This window comes from Chiloscyllium punctatum, chromosome 39, assembly GCF_047496795.1.
Source record: "Chiloscyllium punctatum isolate Juve2018m chromosome 39, sChiPun1.3, whole genome shotgun sequence".
Classification (NCBI taxonomy): domain Eukaryota; kingdom Metazoa; phylum Chordata; class Chondrichthyes; order Orectolobiformes; family Hemiscylliidae; genus Chiloscyllium; species Chiloscyllium punctatum.
Window position 1 is genome coordinate 6102799 of NC_092777.1, and position 17249 is coordinate 6120047.

Consider the following 17249-nt stretch of genomic DNA (forward strand, 5'->3'; position numbering starts at 1 on the left):
TGCACCGGCTAATTCATTCAGTAGAGTTTACTCACTCATTCAAAGCCAAGAATTGAAGGCATGAATTCAATGAAACAAACTGCACACATCCATTCAATGATACAGACTGGATGTGTTAATTCAATGTGTAGAGCTTCTTCATTCATTCAATGACACGAGTTTTTCGCATGGATTCACTGAATGAAATTGCTCTCATTCATTCAATGAAACACAATGCAGGTGTTAATTCTATTAGTAAAGCTTCTGAAATTAATTCAACGTTTCAAGCTTATTGCATTCGTTCAAAAAAACTGACTGCACGAGTTGATTCAGTGAGTGGAGCTTCTCTCATTCATTTAATGTTTCAAGTTTAATTCATTCATACAATGAAGTGAACTGTACGGGTTAATTCAATGAGTAGAGCTTCACTAATTCATTCAATGCCACGAGATTGACGCACTGATTCAATTAATCAAACTGCACTCATTCTTTCAATGAAACACACTGCCGTTGTAATCCAATGAGTGCAGCATTTGACATTCATTCAATGAAACACACTGCAGGCATTCACTCAGTAAAACGCACTGCATGCATTCATTCAATAAAACACACTGCACGTGTTAATATAAGTAGTAAAGCTTCTCTCATCCATTCAACGTTTCAAGCTTAACTCATTCATTCAATGAAACAGAGTGCACGGGCTAATTCATTTAGTAGAGCTTCACTCATTCACCCAAAACCAAAAATTGAGGGCATTGATTCAATGAAACAAACAGCACACATTCATTAAATGATAATGACTCACTTGTTAACTCAATGAGTAGAGATTCTCGCATTTATTCAATGTCTCGAGTTAACGCTTTCATTCATTGGGACAAACTGCATTCATTGATTCAATAAAACTCTGCACGAGCAGAGCTTTTGCCCTTCATTGAATGAAACTAACTACACGTGTTCATTTAGTGAAACAGACTGCAGGTGTTAATTCAACGAGTAGATCTTCTCTCATTCATGCAATGTTTCAAACTTAACGCATTCATTACAGGAAACAGACTGCTTGTGTTAATTCAAGGAGTAGAGTTTCGAAAATTTATTCAATGTCTTGTGCTTAACGCTTTCATTCAATGGAACAAACTGCATCCATTGATTCAATATATCAACGTTATTTATTTATTCAATGAAACATACTGCATGCATTCATTCAGGAAAACATACTGCATGCATTCATTCAATAAAACACACTGCACGTGTTAATACAGTTAGTAAAGCTTCTCTCAATCATTCTAAGTTTCAATCTTAACCAGTTCAGTCAATGAACCAGAGTGTATTGGATTAATTCAATGAGTAGTACTTCTCTCATTCATTCAATGTGTCAAGCTTAACTCGTTTATTCAATGAAACAAACTGCACGGCTTAATTAAATGAGGATAGCTTCTCTCATTCATTCAATGCTAAGAGGTTAACGCATTGATTCAATGAAACAAACCGCACATATTCATTCAAAGAAACAGACTGCATGTGTTACTTTAATGAGCTGAGCCTCTCTTATTTATTCAATGTCTCGAGCTTAACGCTTTCATTAGATGGAAAAAACTGCATTCGTTGATTCAATATATCAAACGTTCTTTATTTATTCAATGAAACAAACTGCATGCATTCATTCAGGAATACACACTGCATGCATTCATTCAATAAAACACAATGTACTCGTTAATACAGTTAGTAAAGCTTCTCTCAATCATTCTAAGTTTCAATCTTAACTAGTTCAGTCAATGAACCAGAGTGCATTGGGTTAATGCAATGAGTGGTTCTTCTCTCATTCATTCAATGTTTCAAGCTTCACTCGTTTATTCAATGCAACAAACTGCACGGGCTAATTCATTGAGTAGAGCTTCACTCATTCACTCAAAGACAAGAATTGAAGGCATTGATTCAATGAAACAAACTGCACACATTCGTTCAATGATACAGACTGCACGTGTTAATTCAATGTGTAGAGATTCTGGCATTTATTCAATGTCTTGAGTTCACGCTTTCATTCATTGGGACAAACAGCATTCATTCAGACAATAAATCAAACGTCATTTATTATTCAATGAAACAAACTGCATGAATTCATTCAGGAAAACACACTGTATGAATTCATTCAATAAAACACAATGTACGTGTTAACATAGATAGTAAAGCTTCTCTCAATCATTCTAAGTTTCAGTCTTATCCAGTTCAGTCAATGAGACATTGGTTAATTGAATGAGTAGGACTTCTCTCATTCACTCAATATATCAAGCTTAACTCATTTATTCAATGCAACAAACTGCACGAGCTAATTCATTGAGCAGAACTTCACTCACTCATTCAAAGCCAAGAATTGAAGGCATCGATTCAATGAAACATACTGCACACATTCATTCAATGATACAGACTGCACGTGTTAATTCAATTTGTAGATCTTCTCTCATTCATTCAATGACACGAGTTTTCTGCATTGATTCAATGAATGAAACTGCTCTCATTCATTCAATGAAACAGACTGCATATCGTAATCGAATCAGTACAGCTTTTGACATTCCTTCAATGAAAAAAAACTGCACGCATTCATTCAGTCGAACAAATTGCATGCATTCATTCAATGAAACACCCTGCACGTGTTAATTCTATTAGCAAAGATTCTGACATTCATTCAATGTTTCAAGCTTAACACATTCGTTCAAAGAAACAGACCACACGGGTTGATTCAGTGAGTGGAGCTTCTCTCATTCAATTAATGTTTCAAGCTTAATTCTTCATTCAATGAAGTGAACTGCACGGGTTAATTCATTAAGTAGAGCTTCACTCATTCATTCAATGCCACGAGATTGACGCATTGATTCAATGAATCAAACTGCATTCATTCTTTCAATGAAACACACTGCAGGCCTTAATAGAATGACTAGAGCTTTTGACATTCATTCAATGAAACCAACTGCGTGCATTCATTCAATGAAACACACTACACGTGTTAATTCAGATAGTAAAGCTTCTGTCATTCATTCGACGTTCCAAGCTTAACTTATTCATTCAATGAAATAAACTGCACGTATTAATTCCTTGAGTTGAACTTCTCTCATTCATTCAACATTCCAAGCTTAACTCATTCATTCAATGAAGTAAACTGCACGGGTAAATTCATGTATACTAAAGCATTGAATCAATGAATAAAACTGTACTCATTTTTTCAATGAAATACACTGTACTTCCTTTTCGAAAGAGTAGAGGTTTTGACATTCATTCAATGAAACAGACTGCACGCATTCATTCAGTCAAATACACTGCATGCATTCATTCAATTAAATGCATTCCACGTTGAGCTAATAAAGTTTCTGTCATTCAAGTCAATCAAACTGTACTCATTCATTCAATGAAACACACTTAGAGTGCTAATCAATTGTGTAGAACTTTTGCCATTCATTCAATGAAATCGATGGATGCATTCATTCAGTGAAACAAACTGAACACATTCATTCATTCAATGAAACAGACTGCACGTATTAATTGAATGAGTAGAGATTCTCGCATTTATTCAATGTCTCGAGATTAACACTCAAGGAACACACGAGCTTAACACTCGAGCTTAACAATTCAATGAAACAAACTGCATTCGTTCAGTCATTGAATCAATCTAAATCATTGATTCATTGAATCAACTATATTCATTGATTCAAAGAAACAAACTTCAACTCAGTTATTCAGTGAATACAACTGCATTCATTCATTCAATGAATCATTCTTTCAATGAAGCACACGGCACCTGCTATTCCAATCAGGAGAGCTCTTGCCATTCATTCAATGAAATGAACCGAACGGATTCATTCCGTGAAACAATCTGCATGTTTTCCTTTAATGCAACAGACTGCACGTGTTAATTCAATGAGTAGAGCATTCAGACAATGTTTCTAGCTGAACTCATTCATTCAATGAAACAAACTGCACTGCTTAATTAAATGAGTAGAGCTTCTCTCATTCGTTCAATGCGAAGAGGTTAATGCATTGATTCAATGAAACAAACCGCACATATTCGTTCAAAGAAACAGACTGCACGTGTTAATTCAATGCGTAGAGCATCTCTCATTTATTCAATAACTCGTGCTTAACGCTTTCATTCAATGAAACTTGAAACGTTGAATGGATGAGAGAAGCTTTACAAATTGTATTAACACGTGCAGTGTGTTTTATTGAATGAATGCAGGCAGTGTGTTTTACAGAATGAATGCATGCAGTATGTTTCATTGAATGAATGTCAAAAGCTGTCTCATTTACGCAATGTCTCGAGCTTAACGCTTTCATTCAATGAAACAAACTGCATTCATTCATTCAATGAAACAGACTGCACGTGTTAATGCATTCAATGCATTGAATGCATTCATTCATTCAATGAAACAGACTGCACGTGTTAATTCAATGAAATTTATTCAATAACTCGTGCTTAATGCTTTCATTCAATGAAACAAATTGCATTCATTCAGTCATTGAATCAATTTAAATCATTGACTCTGAATCAACGATATTCATTGATTCAATGAAACAAATTTAACTCAGTTATTTAGTGAATCCAACTGCATTCATTCATTCAATCAATCAAACTGCACTCATTCATTCAATAAAACACTTCACGAGCAGAGCTTCTGCCCTTCATTGAATGAAATTAACTGCACGTATATATTTAGTGAAATAAACTGCAGGTGTTAATTCAATGAGCAGACTTTCTCTCATTTCAATCCTAACGTATTCATTTCATGAAACTGACTGCTCGTGTTAATTCAAAGAGTAGAGTTCCGAACATTTATTCAAAGTCTCGAGCTTTACGCTTTCATTCAATGGAACAAACTGCATTCATTGATTCAATATTTCAAACGTTGTTTATTGAATGAAACAAACTGCATGCATTCATTCAGTAAAACACACTACATGCAGTCATTCAATAAAACACAATGTATGTGTTAATGCAGTTAGTAAAGCTTTTCCCAATCATTCTAAGTTTCAAGCTTAGCCATTGCAGTCAATTGAACAGAGTGCATGAATTAATTCAATGAGTAGTACTTCTCTCATTCATTAGATGTTTCAAGCTTAACTCATTTATTCAATGCAACAAACTGCACGGGCTAATTCATTGAGTAGAGCTTCACTCATTCACTCAAAGCCAAGAATTGAAGGCATTGATTCAATAAAACAAACTGTATACATTCATTCAATGATATTGCACGTGTTAATTCAACGTATAGAGCTTCTCTCATTCATTCAATGACACGAGTTTTTCGCATTGATTCGCTGAATGAAAGTGTTCTCATTCATTCAATGAAACAGACTGCACGTCGTCATCGAATGAGTACAGCTTTTGACATTCATTCAATTAAACAAATTGCACGTATTCATTTAGTCAAACAAACTGCATACAGTCATTCAATAAAACACATTGCACGTGTTTATACAAGTAATAAAGCTTCTCTCATCCATTGAACGTTTCAAGCTTAACTCATTCATTCAATGAAACAGAGTGCTCGGGTTTATTCAGTGAGAAGGACTTCTCATTGATTCAATGTTTCAAGCTTACTTCATTCATTTAGTGAAGTAAACTGCACGTGTTAATTCAATGAGTAGAGCTTCATGCAATGACACGAGTTTTTCACATTGATTCAATGAATCAAACTGCATTCATTCTTTCAATGAAACATACTGCTCGCCTTAATCCAATGAGTACAGCTTTTGACATTCATTCAATGAAACATACTGCATGCATTCATTCTGTAAAACACACTGCCTGCATTCATTCAATAAAACACACTGCACGTGTTAATACAATTTGTAAAGCTTTTCTCATCCATTCAACGTTTCAAGCTTAATTCATTCATTCAATGAAACAGAGTGCATGGGTTAATTCAGTGAATAGGGCTTCTCTCATTCATTCAATCTTTCAAGCTTCCCTCATTCATTCAGAGAAGTAAACTGCACGGGTTGATGCAATGAGTAGAGTTTCGTGCAATGCCACGAGTTTAACGCATTGATTTAATGAATCAATCTGCTCTCATTCTTTCAATGAAACACACTGCACGTCCAAATCGAATGAGTGGAGCTTTTGACGTGCATTCAATGAAACAAACTGCATGCATTCATTCCGTCTACCAACCTGCGTGCATTCATTCAATGAAACACACTGCACATGTTAATTGAAATAGTAAAGCTTCTGGCATTCATTCAACGTTCAAAGCTTAACTTATTCATTCAATGAAATAAACTGCACGTATTAATTCCGTGAGTTGAACTTCTCTCATTCATTCAACGGTTCAAGCTTAACTCATTCATTCAAGGAAGTAAACTGCGCGGGTAAATTCATTCATATTAACGCATTGATTCAATGAATGAAACTGCTCTCATTCTTTCAATGAAACACACTGCACCTCCTATTCGAAAGAATAGAGCTTTTGACATTCATTCAATGAAACGCACTGCACCCATTCATTCAGTCAAACACACAGCATGCATTCATTCAATTAAACGCATTCCACTTTCAGTTAGTAACGTTTCTGTCATTCATGTCAATTAAACTGTACTCATTCATTCAATGAAACGCACTGCACGGGCTAATCAATTGAGTAGAACTTTTGCCATTCATTTAATGAAACAAACGGCACGTGCTAATCCAATCAGGAGAGCTCTTGCCATTCATTCAATGAAACGAACCACGCGGCTTCATTCAGTGAAACAATCTGCATGCATTCCTTCAATGAAACAGACTGCACGTATTAATTCAATGAGTAGAGCTACTCTCATTCAGACAATGTTTCAAGGTTTAAGTCATTCATTCAATGAAACATACTTCACGACTTAATTCAATGAGTAGAGCTTCTCTCATTCATTCAATGCTAAGAGGCTAACGCATTGATTCAATGAAACAAACCGCACATATTCGTTCAAGCAAACAGACTGCATTGTTAATTCAATGAGCAGAGCCTCTCTCATTTACTCAATGTCTCGAGCTTAACGCTTTCATTCAATGAAACTAATTGCATTCATTCATTCAATGAAACAGACTGCACGTGTTAATGCAATGAGCAGTGCTTCTCTCACTTGTTCAAAGTCTCGAAATTAACGCTATCATTCAATGAAACAAACTGCATTCATTCAATGATTGAGTCAAACTCACTCACTGATTCAATCAATCAAACGTTATTCGTTCACTCAATTAGCAAACTGCATGCATTCATTCAATGAAACACACTGCACGTGTTAATTCTATTCCTGTCATTCATTCAACGTTTTAAGCTTATTACATTCATTCAAAGAAACAGACTGCACGGTTTACTTTAGTGAGTGGAGCGTCTCTCATTCATTTAATGTTTCAAGCTTAGTTCATTCATTCAATGAAGTGAACTGCACGGGTTAATTCAATGAGAAGAGCTTCACACATTCATTCAATACCACTAGATTGACTCATTGATTCAATGAATGATGCTGCACTCATTCATTCAATGAAACACACTGCCCGTCGTAAACCAATAAATACAGCTTTTGACATTCATTCAACGTTTGAAGCTTGATTCATTTATTCAAAGAATGAAACAATCTGCACACATTTATTCAATGAAAGAGAATGCAAGTGTAAGTTGAATGTGTGGAGCTTCTCTCATTTGTGCATTGTCTCAAGCTAACCGCTTTCATTCAATGAAACAAACTGCATTCAATGATTCAATGAATCAAACGTTATTCATTTATTCAATGAAACAGACTGCATGTGTTAATTCAACGAGTAGAGCTTCTTTCATGCATTGAAATCCACGAGTTGAACGCATTGATTCAATGAATCAAACTGCATTCATTCTTTCAATGAAGCATACTGCTCGCCTTAATCCAATGAGTACAGCTTTTGACATTCATTCAATGAAACATACTGCATGCATTCATTCTGTAAAAAACACTGCATGCATTCATTCAATAAAACACACTGCACGTGTTCATCCATTCAACGTTTCATGCTTAACTCATTCATTGAATGAAACAGAGTGCACGGGTTAATTCAGTGAGTAGGACTTCTCTCATTCATTCAATGTTTCAAGCTTCCCTCATTAATTCAGTGAAGTAAACTGCACGGGTTAATTCAATGAGTAGGGTTTCATGCAATGCCACGAGTTTAACGCATTGATTTAATGAATCAATCTGCTCTCATTCTTTCAATGAAACACACTCCAAGTCCTAATCGAATGAATAGAGCTTTTGCCATTCATTCAATGAAACAAACTGCACGCATTCATTCAGTTAAACAAACTGCATGCATTCATTCAATGAACCACACTGCACGTGTTAATTCAAATTGTAAAACTTCTGTCATTCATTCGACGTTCCAAGCTTAACTTATTCATTCAATGAAATAAACTGCACACATTCGTTCAATGAAACAGACTGCACGTGTTAATGCAATGAGTAGAGCTTCTCTCCCTTACTCAATATCGCGAGCTTAACGCTTTCATTCAATGAAGCAAACGGCATTAATTTAATCATTGATTCAAAGTTCACTCATTGATTTAATGAACCAAACGTTATTCATTAACTCAATTAGCAAACTGCATGCATTCATTCAATGAAACAGACTGGACAGGTTAATGCAATGAGCAGAGAGCTTCTCTCATGTATTCAATGTATCGAGCTTAACGCTTTCATTCAATGAAACAAATTGCATTCATTCAGTCATTGAATCAATTTAAATCATTGATTCTATGAAACAACGATACTCATTGATTCAATGAACCAAACTTAACTCAGTTACTCCGTGAGTCCAACTGCATTCATTCATTCAATAAATCAAACTGCACTCATTCATTCAATAAAACATTGCACAAGCAGGGCTTTTGCCCTTCATTGAATGAAATTAACTGCACGCGTTCATTTAGTGAAACAGACTGCAGGTATTAATTCAATAAGTAGACCTTCTCTCATTCATGCAATGTTCCAAATTTAAAGCATTCATTCCATGAAACAGACTACTCGTGTTAAATCAGAGTAGAGTTTCAAAAATTTATTCAATGTCTCGAGCTTAACGCTTTCATTCAATCAAACAAGCTGCATGCATTCAGTGATTGAATCAATTTAAATCATAGATTCAATGAAACAAAATTAACTCAGTTATTTTGTTAATCCAACTGCATTCATTCATTCAATGAATGAAACTGCAACTCCAGTTATTCAATGAAACACACTGCCCGCGCTAATCCAATGAGATAAGCTTTTGCCTTTCATAGAATGAAACAAACTGCACGCATTCATTCAATGAAACAGACTGCAAGTGTTCATTGAATGACTGGAGCTTCTCTCATTCATTCAATGTTTCAAGCTTAACTCATTCATTCAACGAAACAAACTGCACGGGTTAATTTAATGAATAGAGCTTCTCTCATTCATTCAATGCCACGAGTTTAACGCATTGATTCAATGAAACAAAGCGCACACATTCATTCAATGAAAGAGACTGCAGTGTTAATTCAATGAGTAGAGCTTCTCTCACTTATTCAATGTCTCGAGATTAACGTTTTCATTCAATAGACATTGAACATAGAACATAGAACAATGCAGCACAGAACAGGCCCTTCGGCCCACGATGTTGTGCCAAACATTTGTCCTAGCTTAAGCACCTAACCATGTACCTATCCAATTGCCACTTAAAGGTCACCAATAATTCTGACTCTGCCACACCCACAGGCAGCGCATTCCATGCCCCCACCACTCTCTGGGTAAAGAACCTACCCCTGAAAGCCCCCCATACCTTCCACCCTTCACCTTAACTTTATGTCCCCTTGTAACACTCTGTTGTACACGGGTAAAATGTCTCTGACTGTCTACTCTATCTATTCCCCTGATCATCTTATAAACTTCTATCAAGTCATACCTGATCCTTCGCCGTTCCAATGAGAAAAGGCCTAGCACTCTCAACCTATCCTCGTACGACCTATTCTCCATTCCAGGCAACATCCTAGTAAATCTCCTCTGCACCCTCTCCAAAGCTTCCACATCTTTCCTAAAGTGAGGCGACCAGTACTGCACACAGTACTCCAAATGTGGCCTAACCAAGGTCCTGTACAGCTGCAACATCACTTCACGACTCTTGAATTCAATCCCTCTGCTAATGAACGCTAATACACCATAGGCCTTCTTACAAGCTCTATCCACCTTAGTGGCAACTTTCAAAGATCTATGAACATAGACCCCAAGATCCCTCTGCTCCTTCACTTTACTAAGAACCCTACCATTAACCCTGTATTCTGCATTCTTATTTGTCCTTCCAAAATGGACAACCTCACACTTGACAGGGTTGAACTCCATCTGCCACTCCTCAGCCCAGCTCTGCATCATATCTAAGTCCCTTTGCAGCTGACAACAGCCCTCCTCACTATCCACAACTCCACAAACCTTTGTATCATCTGCAAATTTACTGACCCACACTTCGACTCCCTCTTCCAAGTCATTAATAAAAATTACAAACAGCAGAGGACCCAGAACTGATCCCTGCGGAACTTCACTTGTAACTGGGCTCCAGGCTGAATATTTATCATCTACCACCACTCTCTGACTTCGACCGGTTAGCCAGTTCTCTATCCAACTGGCCAAATGTCCCACTATCCCATGCTTCCTGAATGAAACAAACTGCATTCGTTCAGTCATTGAATCAATCTAAATCATTTATTCAGTGTATCAGCGATATTCATTGATTCAAAGAAACAAACTTAACTCAGTTACTTAGAGAATTCAACTGCATTCACTCATTCAATGAATCAAACTGCACTCATTCATTCAATGAAACACATTGCACTTGCTAATCCAATGAGCAGAGATTTTCCATTCAATGACTGAGACAAACTGCACGCATTCATTCAGTAAAAAAATCTGCTGGCATTCGTTCAATGAAACAGATTGAACGTGTTAATTCAATGACAGCTTCTCTTATTTATTCAATGTTTCAAGCTAAACTCATTCATTTTACGAAATTTAATGAGTAAAGTGTTTGCATTCATTCAATAAACAAAAAGCACGCATTCATTCAGTGAAACTATCTGCATGCAGTCATTCGATGAAACAGACTGCACGTGTTAATTCAATGAGTAGAGTTTCTCACATTCATTCAATGTAGCGAGTTTAGCGCACTGATTCAGTGAAACAAACTGCACACATTCATCAATGAGACAGACTGTACGAGTTAATTCAATGAGTAGAGCTTCTCTCATTTATTCACTCTCTCGATCTAAAGCTTTCAATTCAATGATACAAACTCCATTCATTCAATCATTGAATCAAACTTCAATCATTGATTCAATGAATCAAACGTTATTCATTGATTCAATGAAACAAACGTAACTCAGTTGTTATGTGAATCCAACTGCATTCATTCATTCAGTAAACCAAACTGCACTCATTCACTCAAGGAAACACACCGCATGTGCTTATCCAAAGAGAAGAACATTTGCCATTCATTGAATGGAACAAACTGCATGCGTTCATTCAGTGAAACAATCTGCCTGAATTCATTCAACGAAGGAAACTGCACGTGTTAATTCAATGAGTAAAGCTTCTCTCATTCATGCAATATTTCAACCTTACCTCATTCATTCAATGAAACAGAGTGCACGGGTTAATTCAGTGAGTAGAGCTTCTCTCATTCATTCAATATTTCAAGCTTAACTCATTCACTCAATTAAAAAAATCTGCACTGGTTTAGTTAATGAGTAGATCTTCTCTCATTCATTCAATACCACGGATTTAACGCAATGATTCAATGAATCAAACTGCACTCCTTTGTTTAATGAAAAACACTGGACGTGCTAATCCAATGAGTACAGCTTTTACCACTCATTGAATGAAACAGACTGAATGCATTCCTTCAATGAAACACCATGCACTTCTATTGTTTATTCAATGTCTCTAGCTTAACGCTTTCATTCAATGAAACAAACTGCATTAATTGATTCAATGAATCAAACGTTATTCATTTATTCAATGAAACAGTCTACATGTGTTAATTCAAGAGTAGAACGCCTTTCGTTCATTCAATGCCACGAGTTTAACTCATTGATTCAATGAAAGAAACTGCACAAATTCATTCAACGAAACAGACTGCACGTGTTAATTCAATGAGCAGAGGTTCTCTCATTTATTCAATGTCTCGAGTTAACGCTTTCATTCAATCGAACGAACTTCATTCATTGATTCAATAAATCAAACGTTATTTATTTATTCAATGAAACAAACTGCATGCATTCATTCAATGAAACAGACTGCACGTGTCAATTCAATGATTAGAAATTCTGTCATTCATTCAATGCTACGAGTTCAACGCATTGATTCAATGAATCAAACTGCACACATTCATTCAATGAAACACACTACACGTGCTAATCCAATAAGTAGTGCGTTTTGCCATTCATTCATTGAAACATACTGCACGCATTCATTCATTCAAACACAATGCTCGTGTTAATACAATTAGCAAAGCTTCTCTCATCCATTCAACATTTCAAGCTTAACTCATTCATTCAATGAAACAGAGTTCATAGGTTAATTCAGTGAGTAGAGCGTCTCTCATTCATTCAATATTTCAAGATTAACTCATTCATTCAATGAAAAAAACTGCACTGGTTTAATTAATGAGTAGATCTTCTCTCATTCATTCAATACCATGGGTTTAACGCAATGATTCAATGAATCAAACTGCACTCCTTTATTCAATCAAAAACACTGCACGTGCTAATCCAATGAGTACACCTTTTGCCATTCATTGAATGAAACAGACTGAATGCATTCCTTCAATGAAACACACTGCACGTGTTAATTCAATGAGTAGAGCTTCTCTCATTTATTCAATGTCTCGAGCTTAACGCTTTCATTCAATGCAACAAACTGCATTAATTGATTCAATGAATCAAACGTTATTCATTTATTCAGTGAACATACTGCATGCGTTAATTCCAAGATTAGAACGCCTTTCGTTCAATCAATGCCACGAGTTTAACTCATTGATTCAATGAAACAAACTGCAACACACTCATTCACCGAAACATCGTGCACGTGCTAATTCAAGAGCAGAGGGATTCTCTCATTTATTCAAAGTCACGAGCGCAGTTTGATTCATTGAATCAATGCGTTAAACTCGTGGCATTGAATGAATGAGTGAACTCGACTCAATGAATTGACCCGTGCAATTTACTTCATTGAATGAATGAGGTAAGCTTGAAACATTGAATGAATGAGAGAAGCTCTACTACACGAATTAACCCGTGCAGTTTGTTTCATTGAATGAATGAGTTAAGCTTGAAACATTGAATGAATGGGAGAAGATCTACTCCATAAAGATCTACTCCATTCAATGGAACAAACTACGTTCATTTATTCAATAAATCAAACGTTATTTATTTATTCAAGGAAACAATCTGCATGCATTAATTCAGTAAACCGCACAGCATGCATTGATTCAATAAAACACAAGGTACGTGTTAATACAGTTAGTCAAGCTTCTCTCAATCATTGAAAGTTTCAAGCTTTACCAATTCATTCAATGAAACAAAGTGCACGGGTTAATTCAATGCGTAGTACTTCTTTCATTCATTCAATGTTTCAAGCTTAACGCATTTATTCAAAGCAACAGAGTGCACGGGCTAATTCATGGAGTAAAACTTCTCTCATTCATTCAAAGCCAAGAATTGAAGGCAACGAGTAGAGCTAATTGCCATTCATTCAATGAAACATTCTGCACGCATTCATTCAGGAAAACATTCTGCATGCATTCATTCAATAAAACACAATACACGTGTTAATGCAACTAGTAAAGCTTCCTGTCATCCATTCAACATTTCAAGCTTAACTCATTCATTGAATGAAACAGAGTGCACGGGATAATTCAGTGAGTAGGACTTCTTTCATTCATTCAATGTTTCAAGCTTACCTCGTTCATTCAGTGAAGTAAACTGCACGGGTTAATTCAAGGAGTAGAGCTTCATGTAATGCTACGAGTTTAACCCATTGAGTTAATGAATCAATCTTGCTCTCACTCTTTCAATGAAACACACTGCACGTCCTAATCGAATGAGTACAGCTTTTGACATTCATTCAATGAAACAAACTGCACGCATTCATTCAGTCAAACAAACTGCGTGCATTCATTTAATGAAATACACTGCACGTGTAAATTCAAATAGTAAAGCTTCTGTCATTCATTCCAAGCTTAACTTATTCATTCAATGAAATAAACAGCACATATTAATTCCGTGAGTTGAACTTGTCTCATTCATTCAACGTTTCAAGCTTAACTCATTCATTGAATGAAGTAAACTGCACGGGTAAATTCATTCATATTAACGAATTGATTCAATGAATAAAATTGCACTCATTCTTTCAAAGAAATACACTGCACCTCCTATTCGAATGAGTAGAGATTTTGACATTCAATGAAACACACTGCACGCATTCATTCAGTCAACACCCTGCATGCATTCATTCAATTAAACGCATTCCCCGTTCAGTTAGTAAAGTTTCTGGCATTCATGTCAACCAAACTGTGCTCATTCATTCAATGAAACACATTGCACGCATTCATTCAGTCAAACACGCGGCATGCATTCATTCAATTAAACGCATTCCACGATCAGTTCGTAAAGTTTCTGTCATTCATGCATTCGATGAAATAAAGTGCACGTGTTAATTCATGGCGTAGTGCTTCTCACATTCATTCAATGTTTCAAGCTTAACTCATTCATTCAATGAAATAAACTACACTGGTTAATTCAAGGAGCGCAGCTTCTCTCAATTATTCTATGATTCAAGCTGAGCTCATTTATTAATTGCAACAAACTGCACGGGCTAATTTATTGAGTAGAGCTTCAATCATTCATTCAAAGCCAAGAATTGAACGCATTCATTCAATGAAACTAACTGCACACATTCATTCAATGATACAGACTGCTCGTGCTAATTGAATGAGCAGAGCATCTCTCATTCATTCAATGACACAAGATTTTCGCATTGAAACAATGAATGAAACTGCACTCATTCATTCAATGAAACACACTGCACGTCCTAATCTAATGAGTACAGCTTTTGACATTCATTCAATGAAACGAACTGCACGCATTCATTCAGTCAAACAAACTGCATGCATTCATTCAATGAAACACACTGCACCTGTTATTTCAGTGCGTAGAGCTTCTCTCATTCATTCAATGCCACGAGATTTAACGCTTTGACTCAATGAATCAAACTGCACTCATTCTTTCAATGAAACACATTCGACAACGTAATCCAATGGGGAGAGCTTTTGACATTCATTCAATGAAACACACTGCACGCATTCATTAATTGAAACAATCTGCATGCAGTCATTCAATGAAACACACTGCACGTGTTAATTCAATGAGTAGAGTTCTCTCATTCATGCAATGCCACGAGTTTAACGCATTCATTCAATGAAACCAACTGCACTCATTCATTCAATGATACAACTGCACGTATCAGTTCAATGAGTAGAGCTTCTCTCAGTTATTCAATGTCTCAAGCTAACCGCTTTCATTCAATGAAACAAACTGCCTTCATTGATTCAATGAATCAAACGTTGTTCATTTATTCGATGAAACAGACTGCATGTGTTCATTCAACGAGTAGACCTTCTGGCATGCATTGAATGCCACGAGTTCAACGCATTGATTCAATGAACCAAACTGCAATCAATCAATGAAACACACTGCACGTGCTAATCCAATGAGTAGTGCTTTTTGCCATTCATTCAATGAAACATACTGCACGCATGCATTCAGTAAAACACACTGCATGCATTCATTCAATAAAACACAATGCACATGTTAATACAATTAGTTAAGCTCTCTCATTCATTCAACCTTTCAAGCTTAACTCATTCATTCAATGAAATATGCAATGCCACGAGTTTAACACATTGATTCAATGAAACAAACTGCACATATTCATTCAACGAAACAGACTGTACCTGTTAATTCAATGAGTAGAGCTTCTCTCATTCATTCAATGACACGAGTTTTTTTGCATTGATTCAATGAATGAAACTGCACTCCTTCATTCAATGAAACACACTGCACGTCCTAATCGAATGAATATAGCTTTTGACATTCATTCAATGAAACAAACTGCACGCATTCATTCAGTCAAACAAACTGGATGCATTCATTCAAAGAAACACACTGCACGTGATAATTCAGTGAGTAGAGCTTCTCTCATTCATTCAATGTTTCACGCTTCATTCATTCATTCAATGAAGTAAACTGCACGGGTTAATCAAATGAGTAAAGCCTATGTCATTCATTCAACGTTTCAAGCTTAACACATTCATTCAAAGAAACACATCGCACGGGTGAATTCAGAGAGTAGAGCTTCTCTCACTCATTCAAGGTTTCAAGCTTAATTCATTCATTCAATGATGTAAACTGCACAAGTTAATTCAATGAGTAGAGCTTCACTCATTCGTTCAATGCCACGAGATTAACGCATTGATTCAATGTATGAAACTGCACTCATTCTTTCAATGAGATGCACTGCACGTCGTAATCCAATGAGTAGAGCTTTTGACATTCATTCAATGAAACACACTGCACGCATTCATTCAGTGAAACAAAGTGCATGCATTCATTCAATGAAACACATTACACGTTCGATTAGTAAAGCTTCTGTCATTCATGCAACGTTTCAAGCTTAACTCATTCATTCAATGAAAAAAATGCACACGTTTAATTAATGAGTAGACACAATGCACGTGTCAATACAATTAGCAAGACTTCTCTCATTCATTCAACCTTTCCAGCTTAACTCATTCATTCAATGAAACAGAGTGCACGGGTTAATTCAGTAAGTAGAGCTTCTCTCATTCATTCACTATTTCAAACTTAACTCATTCATTCAATGAAAAAAACTGCATGGGTTTAATTAAAGTGTAGATCTTTTCTCATTCATTCAATACCACGGGTTTGACGCATTGATTCAATGAATCAAACTGCACTCATTCCATCAATGAAATACACAGCACGTGCTAATCCAATGAGTACAGCTTTTGCCATTCATTGAATGAAACATACTGAATTCATTCCTTCAATGCAACACACTGCACGTGTTAATTCAATGAGTAGAGCTTCTCTTATTTCTTCAATGTCTCGACCTTAACGCTTTAATTCAATGAAAAGTCCACACGTGTTAATTTATGGAGTAGAGCTTTTGCCATTCATTCAATGTTTCCAGCTTAA